Source organism: Carcharodon carcharias, chromosome 10, assembly GCF_017639515.1.
Source record: "Carcharodon carcharias isolate sCarCar2 chromosome 10, sCarCar2.pri, whole genome shotgun sequence".
Lineage (NCBI taxonomy): Eukaryota > Metazoa > Chordata > Chondrichthyes > Lamniformes > Lamnidae > Carcharodon > Carcharodon carcharias.
In genome coordinates this window covers 103,124,913-103,140,345 of record NC_054476.1, presented here as the reverse complement: position 1 = coordinate 103,140,345, position 15,433 = coordinate 103,124,913, and the positions used below count along the sequence as shown (strand labels likewise).

General features: G+C 49.3%; 1 protein-coding gene across 2 annotated transcripts in view; it reads right to left on the bottom strand.

Moving 5' to 3' along the window:
• rapsn (receptor-associated protein of the synapse, 43kD) overlaps window positions 1-15,433 on the bottom strand; it is a 543,441-nt gene that overhangs the window by 486,066 nt on the left and 41,942 nt on the right. The window lies entirely within an intron of this gene.

The following is a 15,433-nucleotide window of genomic DNA, read 5'->3' as shown; positions in this document are numbered from 1 at the left end:
CAGAAACAAACACACACACAGGCACAGAAACACACACACACAAACACAGGCACAGAAACACACACACACACAGGCACATAAACACAAACACACACACAGAAACAGACACACACACACAGAAACAGACACACACACACAGGCACAGAAACACACACACACAGGCACAGAAACACACACACACCCAGGCACAGAAACACACACACACACAGGCACAGAAACACACACACCCAGGCACAGAAACACACACACACAGGCACAGAAACACACACACACATACACCACACACACACAGGCACAGATACACACACACACAGGCACAGAAACACACACACACAGGCACAGAAACACACACACACACTGGCACAGAAACACACACACACACACAGGCACAGAAACAAACACACACACACTGGCACAGAAACACACACACACACACAGGCACATAAACACACACACACACACAAACACAGACACAAAAACACACACACACACACAGGCACAGAAACACACACTCACAGGCGCAGAAACACACACACACACACAGGCACAGAAACACACACACACAGGCACAGAAACACACACACACACACAGGAACAGAAACAGACACACACACACGCACAGAAACACACACACACACACAGGCACAGAAACACACATACACAGGCACAGAAACACACACACACACACACACACACAGGCACATAAACACACACACACACACACAGGCACAGAAACACACACACACACACACACACAGGCACAGAAACACACACACACACACACAAACACAGGCACGGAAACACACACACACACAGGCACAGAAACACACACACACACAGGCACAGAAACACACATACACAGGCACAGAAACACACACACACACACACAGGCACATAAACACACACACACACACACAGGCACAGAAACACACACACACACACACAGGCACAGAAACACACACACACACACAAACACAGGCACAGAAACACACACACACACAGGCACAGAAACACACACACACACACACAGGCACAGAAAAACACACACACACCGGCACAGAAACACACACACACACAGGCACAGAAACACACACACACACAGGCACAGAAACACACACACACACGTACAGAAACACATACACACACACACGCACAGAAACACATACACACACACACACAGGCACAGAAACACATAAACACACACACACAGGCACAGAAACACATACACACACACACACAGGCACAGAAACACACACACACACACACAGGCACAGAAACACACACACACACACACACACAGGCACAGAAACACACACACACACACACACAGGCACAGAAACACACACACACACACAGGCACAGAAACACACACACACAGGCACAGAAACAAACACACACACACACAGGCACAGAAACACACACACACACACACACACACACAAAGGTACAGAAACACAGAAATACACACACAGGCACAGAAACGCACACACACAGGCACAGATCACACACACACAGGCACAGAAACACACACACACACAGGCACAGAAACACACACACACACAGGCACAGAAACACACACACACACAGGCACAGAAACACACACACACGCACAGAAACACACACACAGGCACAGAAACACACACACAGGCACAGAAAGACACAAACAGGAACAGAAACACACACACAGGCACAGAAACCCACACACAGGCACAGAAACACACACACACACATGCACAGAAACACACACACACACACGCACAGAAACACACACACACACACACGCACAGAAACACACACACACACGCACAGAAACACACACACACACACACGCACAGAAACACACACACACACGCACAGAAACACACACACACACACACACACGCACAGAAACACATACACACACACACACAGGCACAGAAACACACACACACACAGGCACAGAAACACACACACACACACACACACAGGCACAGAAACACACACACACACACACAGGCACAGAAACACACACACACACACAGGCACAGAAACACACACACACAGGCACAGAAACACACACACACACACACACAGGCACAGAAACACACACACACACACACACACAAAGGTACAGAAACACAGAAACACACACACAGGCACAGAAACGCACACACACAGGCACAGATCACACACACACAGGCACAGAAACACACACACACACAGGCACAGAAACACACACACACACAGGCACAGAAACACACACACAGGCACAGAAACACACACACAGGCACAGAAACACACACACAGGCACAGAAAGACACAAACAGGAACAGAAACACACACACACGCACAGAAACACACACACACACACGCACAGAAACACACACACACACACGCACAGAAACACACACACACACGCACAGAAACACACACACACACACACGCACAGAAACACACACACACACGCACAGAAACACACACACACACACACACGCACAGAAACACACACACACACACACACGCACAGAAACACACACACACACACGCACAGAAACACACACACACACACGCACAGAAACACAGACACACACACAGGCACAGAAAAACAGACACACACACAGGCACAGGAACACACACACACACACAGGCACAGAAACAAACACATACAGGCACAGAAACACACACAGGGAAAGGAACACACACACACACAGGCACAGAAACACACACACACACACACAGGCACAGAAACACACACACACACACAGGCACAGAAACACACACACACACACAGGCACAGAAACACACACACACACAGGCACAGAAACACACACACACACACAGGCACAGAAACACACACACACACACAGGCACAGAAACACACACACACACACAGGCACAGAAACACACACACACACACAGGCACAGAAACACACACACACACACACACAGCCACAGAAACACACACACACACACAGGCACAGAAACACACACGCGCACACACACACACACACACACACACACACACACAGGCACAGAAACACACACACACACACACAGGCACAGAAACACACACACACACACACACAGGCACAGAAACACACACACACACACATACACACACACAGGAACAGAAACACACAGACACAGGCACAGAAACACACACACACACACACACACACACACAGGCACAGAAACACACACACACACACACAGGCACAGAAACACACACAGGCACAGAAACACACACAGGCACAGAAACACACATCCACAGGCAGAGAAACAAACACAGACACACAGGCACAGAAACACACACAGGGAAAGGAACACACACACACACAGGCACAGAAACACACACACACACACACAGGCACAGAAACACACACACACACACAGGCACAGAAACACACACACACACACAGGCACAGAAACACACACACACACAGGCACAGAAACACACACACACACACAGGCACAGAAACACACACACACACACAGGCACAGAAACACACACACACACACAGGCACAGAAACACACACACACACACAGGCACAGAAACACACACACACACACACACAGGCACAGAAACACACACACACACACAGGCACAGAAACACACACGCGCACACACACACACACACACACACACACACACACAGGCACAGAAACACACACACACACACACAGGCACAGAAACACACACACACACACACACAGGCACAGAAACACACACACACACACATACACACACACAGGAACAGAAACACACAGACACAGGCACAGAAACACACACACACACACACACACACACACACAGGCACAGAAACATACACACACACACACAGGCACAGAAACACACACAGGCACAGAAACACAAACAGGCACATAAACACACATCCACAGGCACAGAAACAAACACAGACACACAGGCACAGAAACACACACACACACACAGGCACAGAAACACACACACACACACAGGCACAGAAACACACACACACACACACACAGGCACAGAAACACAGACGCGCACACACACACACACACATAAACAGAAACACACACGCACAGGCACAGAAACACACACACACACACACACAAACAGGCACAGAAATACACACACACACACACAGGCACAGAAAAACACACACACAGGCACAGAAACACACACACACACACACAGGCACAGAAACACACACACACACACACACAGGCACACAGGAACAGAAACACACACACACAGGCACAGAAACACACACACACACACAGGCACAGAAACACACACACACACACACACAGGCACAGAAACACACGCACACACACACACAGTCACAGAAACACACACACACACACACAGGCACAGAAACACACATACACAGGCACAGAAACACACACACACACACACGCACAGAAACACACACACACACACACAGGCACAGAAACACACACACACACACACAGGCACAGAAAATCACATACACAGGCACAGAAACACACACACACACACACACGCACAGAAACACACACACACACACACACACAGGCACAGAAACACACACACACACACACAGGCACAGAAACACACACACACACACACACAGGCACAGAAACACACACACACACACACACAGGCACAGAAACACACACACACACACACAGGCACAGAAAAACACACACACAATCAGGCACAGAAACACACACACACAGGCACAGAAACACACACACACACACAGGCACAGAAACACACACACACACACAGGCACAGAAACACACACACACACACAGGCACAGAAACACACACACACACACAGGCACAGAAACACACACACACACATGCACAGAAACACACACACACACAGGCACAGAAACACACACACACACAGTCACAGAAACACACACACACACACACACAGGCACAAAAACACACACACACAGGCACAGAAACACACACACACAGGCACAGAAACACACACACACACACACACACACACAGGCACAGAAACACACACACACAGGCACAGAAACACACACACACACACACAGGCACAGAAACACACACACACACAAAGGCACAGAAACACACACACACACAGGCACAGAAACACACACACACACACACACACACACACACAGGCACAGAAACACACACACACAGGCACAGAAACACACACACACACACACAGGCACAGAAACACACACACACACAAAGGCACAGAAACACACACACACACAGGCACAGAAACACACACACACACACACTCACAGGTACAGAAACACACACACACACAGGCACAGAAACACACACACACACAGGCACAGAAACACACACACACAGGCACAGAAACACACACACACACACACACAGGCACAGAAACACACACACACACACACAGGCACAGAAACACACACACACAGGCACAGGAAGAGACACACACAGGCACAGAAACACACACACACACACAGGCACAGAAACACACTCAGGCACAGAAACACACACACAGGCACAGAAACACACACACAGGCACAGAAACACACACACACACACAGGCACAGAAACACACACACACACACAGGCACAGAAACACACACACACACACGCACAGAAACACATACACACACACACGCACAGAAACACATACACACACACACACACAGGTACAGAAACACATACACACACACACACAGGCACAGAAACACATACACACACACACACAGGCACAGAAACACACACACACACACAGGCACAGAAACACACACACACACACAGGCACAGAAACACACACTCACACACAAGCACAGAAACACACACACACACACACACACACAGGACACAGAAACACACACGCGCACACACACAGGCACAGAAACACACACACACACACAGGCACAGAAACACACACACACACAGGCACAGAAACACACACACACACACACACACAGGCACAGAAACACACACACACAGGCACAGAAACACACACACAAAGGCACAGAAACACACACACACAGGCACAGAAACACACACACACAGGCACAGAAACACACACAAACAGGCACAGAAACACACACACAGGCACAGAAACACACACACACACACACACAAACAGGCACAGAAATACATACACACACACACACACAGGCACAGAAAAACACACACACAGGCACAGAAACACACACACACACACACACAGGCACAGAAACACACACACACACACACACACAGGCACACAGGAACAGAAACACACACACACAGGCACAGAAACACACACACACACACAGGCACAGAAACACACGCACACACACACACAGGCACAGAAACACACGCACACACACACACAGTCACAGAAACACACACACACACACACAGGCACAGAAACACACATACACAGGCACAGAAACACACACACACACACACGCACAGAAACACACACACACACACACACACAGGCACAGAAACACACACACACACACACAGGCACAGAAAAACACACACACACACACAGGCACAGAAACACACACACACACACACACAGGCACAGAAACACACACACACACACACAGGCACAGAAACACACACACACACACAGGCACAGAAAAACACACACACAATCAGGCACAGAAACACACACACACAGGCACAGAAACACACACACACACACACAGGCACAGAAACACACACACACACACAGGCACAGAAACACACACACACACACACAGGCACAGAAACACACACACACACACAGGCACAGAAACACACACACACACACACAGGCACAGAAACACACACACACACACAGGCACAGAAACACACACACACACAGGCACAGAAACACACACACACAGGCACAGAAACACACACACAAACATGCACAGAAACACACACACACACAGGCACAGAAACACACACACACACAGGCACAGAAACACACACACACACACAGGCACAGAAACACACACACACAGGCACAGAAACACACACACACAGGCACAGAAACACACACACACACACACACACACACACACACAGGCACAGAAACACACACACACAGGCACAGAAACACACACACACACACACACACAGGCACAGAAACACACACACACACACACACACAGGCACAGAAACACACACACACACACAGGCACAGAAACACACACACACACACAGGCACAGAAACACACACACACACACACAGGCACAGAAACACACACACACACACACAGGCACAGAAACACACACACACACAGGCACAGAAACACACACACACAGGCACAGAAACACACACACACACAGGCACAGAAACACACACACACACATGCACAGAAACACACACACACACAGTCACAGAAACACACACACACACACAGGCACAAAAACACACACACACAGGCACAGAAACACACACACACAGGCACAGAAACACACACACACACACACACACACACACACACACACAGGCACAGAAACACACACACACAGGCACAGAAACACACACACACACACACAGGCACAGAAACACACACACACACAAAGGCACAGAAACACACACACACACAGGCACAGAAACACACACACACACACACTCACAGGTACAGAAACACACACACACACAGGCACAGAAACACACACACACACAGGCACAGAAACACACACACACAGGCACAGAAACACACACACACACACACAGGCACAGAAACACACACACACAGGCACAGGAAGAGACACACACAGGCACAGAAACACACACACACACTCAGGCACAGAAACACACACAGAGGCACAGAAACACACACACAGGCACAGAAACACACACACAGGCACAGAAACACACACACACACACAGGCACAGAAACACACACACACACACAGGCACAGAAACACACACACACGCACAGAAACACATACACACACACACGCACAGAAACACATACACACACAAACGCACAGAAACACATACACACACACACACACAGGTACAGAAACACATACACACACACAGGCACAGAAATACATACACACACACACACAGGCACAGAAACACACACACACACACAGGCACAGAAACACACACACACACACAGGCACAGAAACACACACTCACACACAAGCACAGAAACACACACACACACACACACACACAGGACACAGAAACACACACGCGCACACACACAGGCACAGAAACACACACACACACACAGGCACAGAAACACACACACACACAGGCACAGAAACACACACACACACACACAGGCACAGAAACACACACACACAGGCACAGAAACACACACACACAGGCACAGAAACACACACACACAGGCACAGAAACACACACACAAAGGCACAGAAACACACACACACAGGCACAGAAACACACACACACAGGCACAGAAACACACACACACAGGCACAGAAACACACACACAGGCACAGAAACACACACACACAGGCACAGAAACACACACACAGGCACAGAAACACACACACACACACACGCACACACAGGCACAGAAACACACACAGGCACAGAAACACACACACAGTCACAGAAACACACACACAGTCACAGAAACACACACACAGTCACAGAAACACACACACAGGCACAGAAACACACACACAGGCACAGAAACACACACACACACACGGGCACAGAAACACACACACACACATGGGCACAGAAACACAAACACACACACGGGCACAGAAACACACACACACACACGGGCACAGAAACACGCACACACACACGGGCACAGAAACACACACACACACACACACACGGGCACAGAAACACACACACACACGCACAGAAACACACACACACACACACGCACAGAAACACACACACACGCACAGAAACACACACACACACACGCACAGAAACACACACACAGGCACAGAAACACACACAGGCACAGAAACACACACACAGGCACAGAAACACACACACAGGCACAGAAACACACACACACACGCAGGCACAGAAACACACACACACACAGGCACAGAAACACACACACACACACACAGGCACAGAAACACACACACACACACAGGCACAGAAACACACACACACACAGGCACAGAAACACACACACACACAGGCACAGAAACACACACACACACACAGGCACAGAAACACACATACACACACAGGCACAGAAGCACACACACACACACACACAGGCACAGAAACACACACACACACACAGGCACAGAAACACAGAAACACACACACAGGCACAGAAACACACACACACACAGGCACAGAAACACACACACACACACACACAGGCACAGAAACACACACACACACAGGCACAGAAACACACACACACAGGCACAGAAACACACACACAGGCACAGAAACACACACACACACGCACAGAAACACACACACACGCACAGAAACACACACACACGCACAGAAACACACACACACGCACACAGGCACAGAAACACACACACACGCACAGAAACACATACGCACACACACAGGCACAGAAACACATACACACACACACACAGGCACAGAAACACACACACACACACACAGGCACAGAAACACACACACACACACACACACACAGGCACAGAAACACACACACACACACACAGGCACAGAAAAACACACACACACACACAGGCACAGAAACACACACACACAGGCACAGAAACACACACACACACAGGCACAGAAAGACACACACACGCAGGCACAGAAACAGACACACAGGCACAGAAACACACACACACACAGGCACAGAAAACACACACACACACACACAAACAGGCACAGAAACACACACAGGCACAGATACACACACACAGGCACAGAAACACACACACAGGCACAGAAACACACACACAGGCACAGAAACACACACACAGGCACAGAAACACACACACACACAGGCACAGAAACACACACACACACAGGCACAGAAACACACACACACACAGGCACAGAAACACACACACACACAGGCACAGAAACACATACACACACACACGCACAGAAACACAAACACACACACGCACAGAAACACATGCACACACACACGCACAGAAACACATACACACACACAGGCACAGAAACACATACACACACACAGGCACAGAAACACACACACACACAGGCACAGAAACACACACACACACAGGCACAGAAACACACACACACACACAGGCACAGAAACACACACACACACACAGGCACAGAAACACACACACACACAGGCACAGAAACACACACACACACAGGCACAGAAACACACACACACACACAGGCACAGAAACACACATACACACACAGGCACAGAAGCACACACACACACACACACAGGCACAGAAACACACACACACACACAGGCACAGAAACACAGAAACACACACACAGGCACAGAAACACACACACACACAGGCACAGAAACACACACACACACACACACAGGCACAGAAACACACACACACACAGGCACAGAAACACACACACACCGGCACAGAAACACACACACAGGCACAGAAACACACACACACACGCACAGAAACACACACACACGCACAGAAACACACACACACGCACAGAAACACACACACACGCACAGAAACACACACACACGCACACAGGCACAGAAACACACACACACGCACAGAAACACATACACACACACACAGGCACAGAAACACATACACACACACACACAGGCACAGAAACACACACACACACACACAGGCACAGAAACACACACACACACACACACACAGGCACAGAAACACACACACACACACACACAGGCACAGAAAAACACACACACACACACAGGCACAGAAACACACACACAGGCACAGAAACACACACACACACAGGCACAGAAAGACACACACACACAGGCACAGAAACAGACACACAGGCACAGAAACACACACACACACAGGCACAGAAACACACACACACACACACACAAACAGGCACAGAAACACACACAGGCACAGATACACACACACAGGCACAGAAACACACACACAGGCACAGAAACACACACACAGGCACAGAAACACACACACAGGCACAGAAACACACACACACACAGGCACAGAAACACACACACACACAGGCACAGAAACACACACACACACAGGCACAGAAACACACACACACACAGGCACAGAAACACATACACACACACACGCACAGAAACACAAACACACACACGCACAGAAACACATGCACACACACACGCACAGAAACACATACACACACACAGGCACAGAAACACACACACACACAGGCACAGAAACACACACACACAGACACAGAAACACACACACACATGAACAGAAACACACACACACACACACAGAAACACACACACACAGGCACAGAAACACACACACAGGCACAGAAACACACACACACAGGCACAGAAACACACACACACAGGCACAGAAACACACACAGGCACAGAAACACACGCACAGGCACAGAAACACACACACACAGGCACAGAAACACACACACACACACAGGCACAGAAACACACACACAGGCACAGAAACACACACACAGGCACAGAAACACACACACACAGGCACAGAAACACACACACACAGGCACAGAAACACACACACACAGGCACAGAAACACACACAGGCACAGAAACACACACACAGGCACAGAAACACACACACACAGGCACAGAAACACACACACACACACACAGGCACAGAACACACACAGGCACAGGCACAGAAACACACACACACACACACACAGGCACAGAAACACACACACACACACAGGCACAGAAACACACACACACACACACACACAGGCACAGAAACACACACACACACACACACACAGGCACAGAAACACACACACATACACAGGCACAGAAACGCGCACACACACACACACACACAGGCACAGAAACACACACACACAGGCACAGAAACACACACACACACACACAGGCAGAGAAACACACACACACACACACAGGCACAGAAACACACACACACACACACACAGGCACAGAAACACACACACACACACACAGGCACAGAAACACACACACACACACACACAGGCACAGAAACACACACACACACACACAGGCACAGAAACACACACACACACAAAGGCACAGAAACACAGAAACACACACACAGGCTCAGAAACACACACACACAGGCACAGAAACACACACACACAGGCACAGAAACACACACACACACAGGCACAGAAACAAACACACAGGCACAGAAACACACACACAGGCACAGAAACACACAAACAGGCACAGAAACACACACACAGGCACAGAAACACACACACACACACAGGCACAGAAACACACACACACACACAGGCACAGAAACACACACACACACACAGGCACAGAAACACACACACACACACAGGCACAGTAACACACACACACACACAGGCACAGAAACACACACACACACATAGGCGCAGAAACACACACACACACAGGCACAGAAACACACACACACACAGGCACAGAAACACACACACGCATAGAAACACACACACGCACGCACAGAAACACACACACACAGACACAGAAACACACACACACATGAACAGAAACACACACACACACACACACAGAAACACACACACACAGGCACAGAAACACACACACAGGCACAGAAACACACACACACAGGCACAGAAACACACACACACAGGCACAGAAACACACACAGGCACAGAAACACACGCACAGGCACAGAAACAAACACACACAGGCACAGAAACACACACACACACACAGGCACAGAAACACACACACAGGCACAGAAACACACACACGCACAGGCACAGAAACACACACACACAGTCACAGAAACACACACACACACACACACAGGCACAGAAACACACACACACACACAGGCACAGAAACACACACACACACACAGGCACAGAAACACATACACACACACACACGCACAGAAACACACACACACACAGGCACAGAAACACACACACACACACAGGCACAGAAACACACACACACACAGGCACAGAAACACACACACACACACAGGCACAGAAACACACACACACACACAGGCACAGAAACACACATACACACACAGGCACAGAAGCACACACACACACACAGGCACAGAAACACACACACACACACAGGCACAGAAACACAGAAACACACACACAGGCACAGAAACACACACACACACAGGCACAGAAACACACACACACACACACACACAGGCACAGAAACACACACACACACAGGCACAGAAACACACACACACAGGCACAGAAACACACACACAGGCACAGAAACACACACACACACGCACAGAAACACACACACACGCACAGAAACACACACACACGCACAGAAACACACACACACGCACACAGGCACAGAAACACACACACACGCACAGAAACACATACACACACACACAGGCACAGAAACACATACACACACACACACAGGCACAGAAACACACACACACACACACAGGCACAGAAACACACACACACACACACACACAGGCACAGAAAAACACACACACACACACAGGCACAGAAACACACACACACAGGCACAGAAACACACACACACAGGCACAGAAACACACACACACAGGCACAGAAACACACACACACACAGGCACAGAAAGACACACACACACAGGCACAGAAACAGACACACAGGCACAGAAACACACACACACACAGGCACAGAAACACACACACACACAGGCACAGAAACACACACACACACACACACAAACAGGCACAGAAACACACACAGGCACAGATACACACACACAGGCACAGAAACACACTCACAGGCACAGAAACACACACACAGGCACAGAAACACACACACACACAGGCACAGAAACACACACACACACAGGCACAGAAACACACACACACACAGGCACAGAAACACACACACACAGGCACAGAAACACAAACACACACACGCACAGAAACACATGCACACACACACGCACAGAAACACATACACACACACAGGCACAGAAACACACACACACACAGGCACAGAAACACACACACACAGACACAGAAACACACACACACATGAACAGAAACACACACACACACACACACAGAAACACACACACACAGGCACAGAAACACACACACAGGCACAGAAACACACACACACAGGCACAGAAACACACACACACAGGCACAGAAACACACACACACAGGCACAGAAACACACGCACAGGCACAGAAACACACACACACAGGCACAGAAACACACACACACACACAGGCACAGAAACACACACACAGGCACAGAAACACACACACAGGCACAGAAACACACACACACAGGCACAGAAACACACACACACAGGCACAGAAACACACACACAGAGGCACAGAAACACACACAGGCACAGAAACACACACACAGGCACAGAAACACACACACACAGGCACAGAAACACACACACACAGGCACAGAAACACACACACACACACACAGGCACAGAACACACACAGGCACAGGCACAGAAACACACACACACACACACACAGGCACAGAAACACACACACACACACAGGCACAGAAACACACACACACACACACACAGGCACAGAAACACACACACACACACACACACACACAGGCACAGAAACACACACACATACACAGGCACAGAAACGCACACACACACACACACACAGGCACAGAAACACACACACACAGGCACAGAAACACACACACACACAGGCAGAGAAACACACACACACACACACAGGCACAGAAACACACACACACACACACACAGGCACAGAAACACACACACACACACACAGGCACAGAAACACACACACACACACACACAGGCACAGAAACACACACACACACACAGGCACAGAAACACACACACACACACAGGCACAGTAACACACACACACACACAGGCACAGAAACACACACACACACACAAACAGGCACAGAAACACACACACAGGCACAGAAACACACACACACACACAGGCACAGAAACACACACACACACACAGGCACAGAAACACACACACACACACAGGCACAGTAACACACACACACACACAGGCACAGAAACACACACACACACATAGGCACAGAAACACACACACACACAGGCACAGAAACACACACACACACAGGCACAGAAACACACACACGCATAGAAACACACACACACGCACAGAAACACACACACACAGACACAGAAACACACACACACATGAACAGAAACACACACACACACACACAGAAACACACACACACAGGCACAGAAACACACACACAGGCACAGAAACACACACACACAGGCACAGAAACACACACACACAGGCACAGAAACACACACAGGCACAGAAACACACGCACAGGCACAGAAACACACACACACAG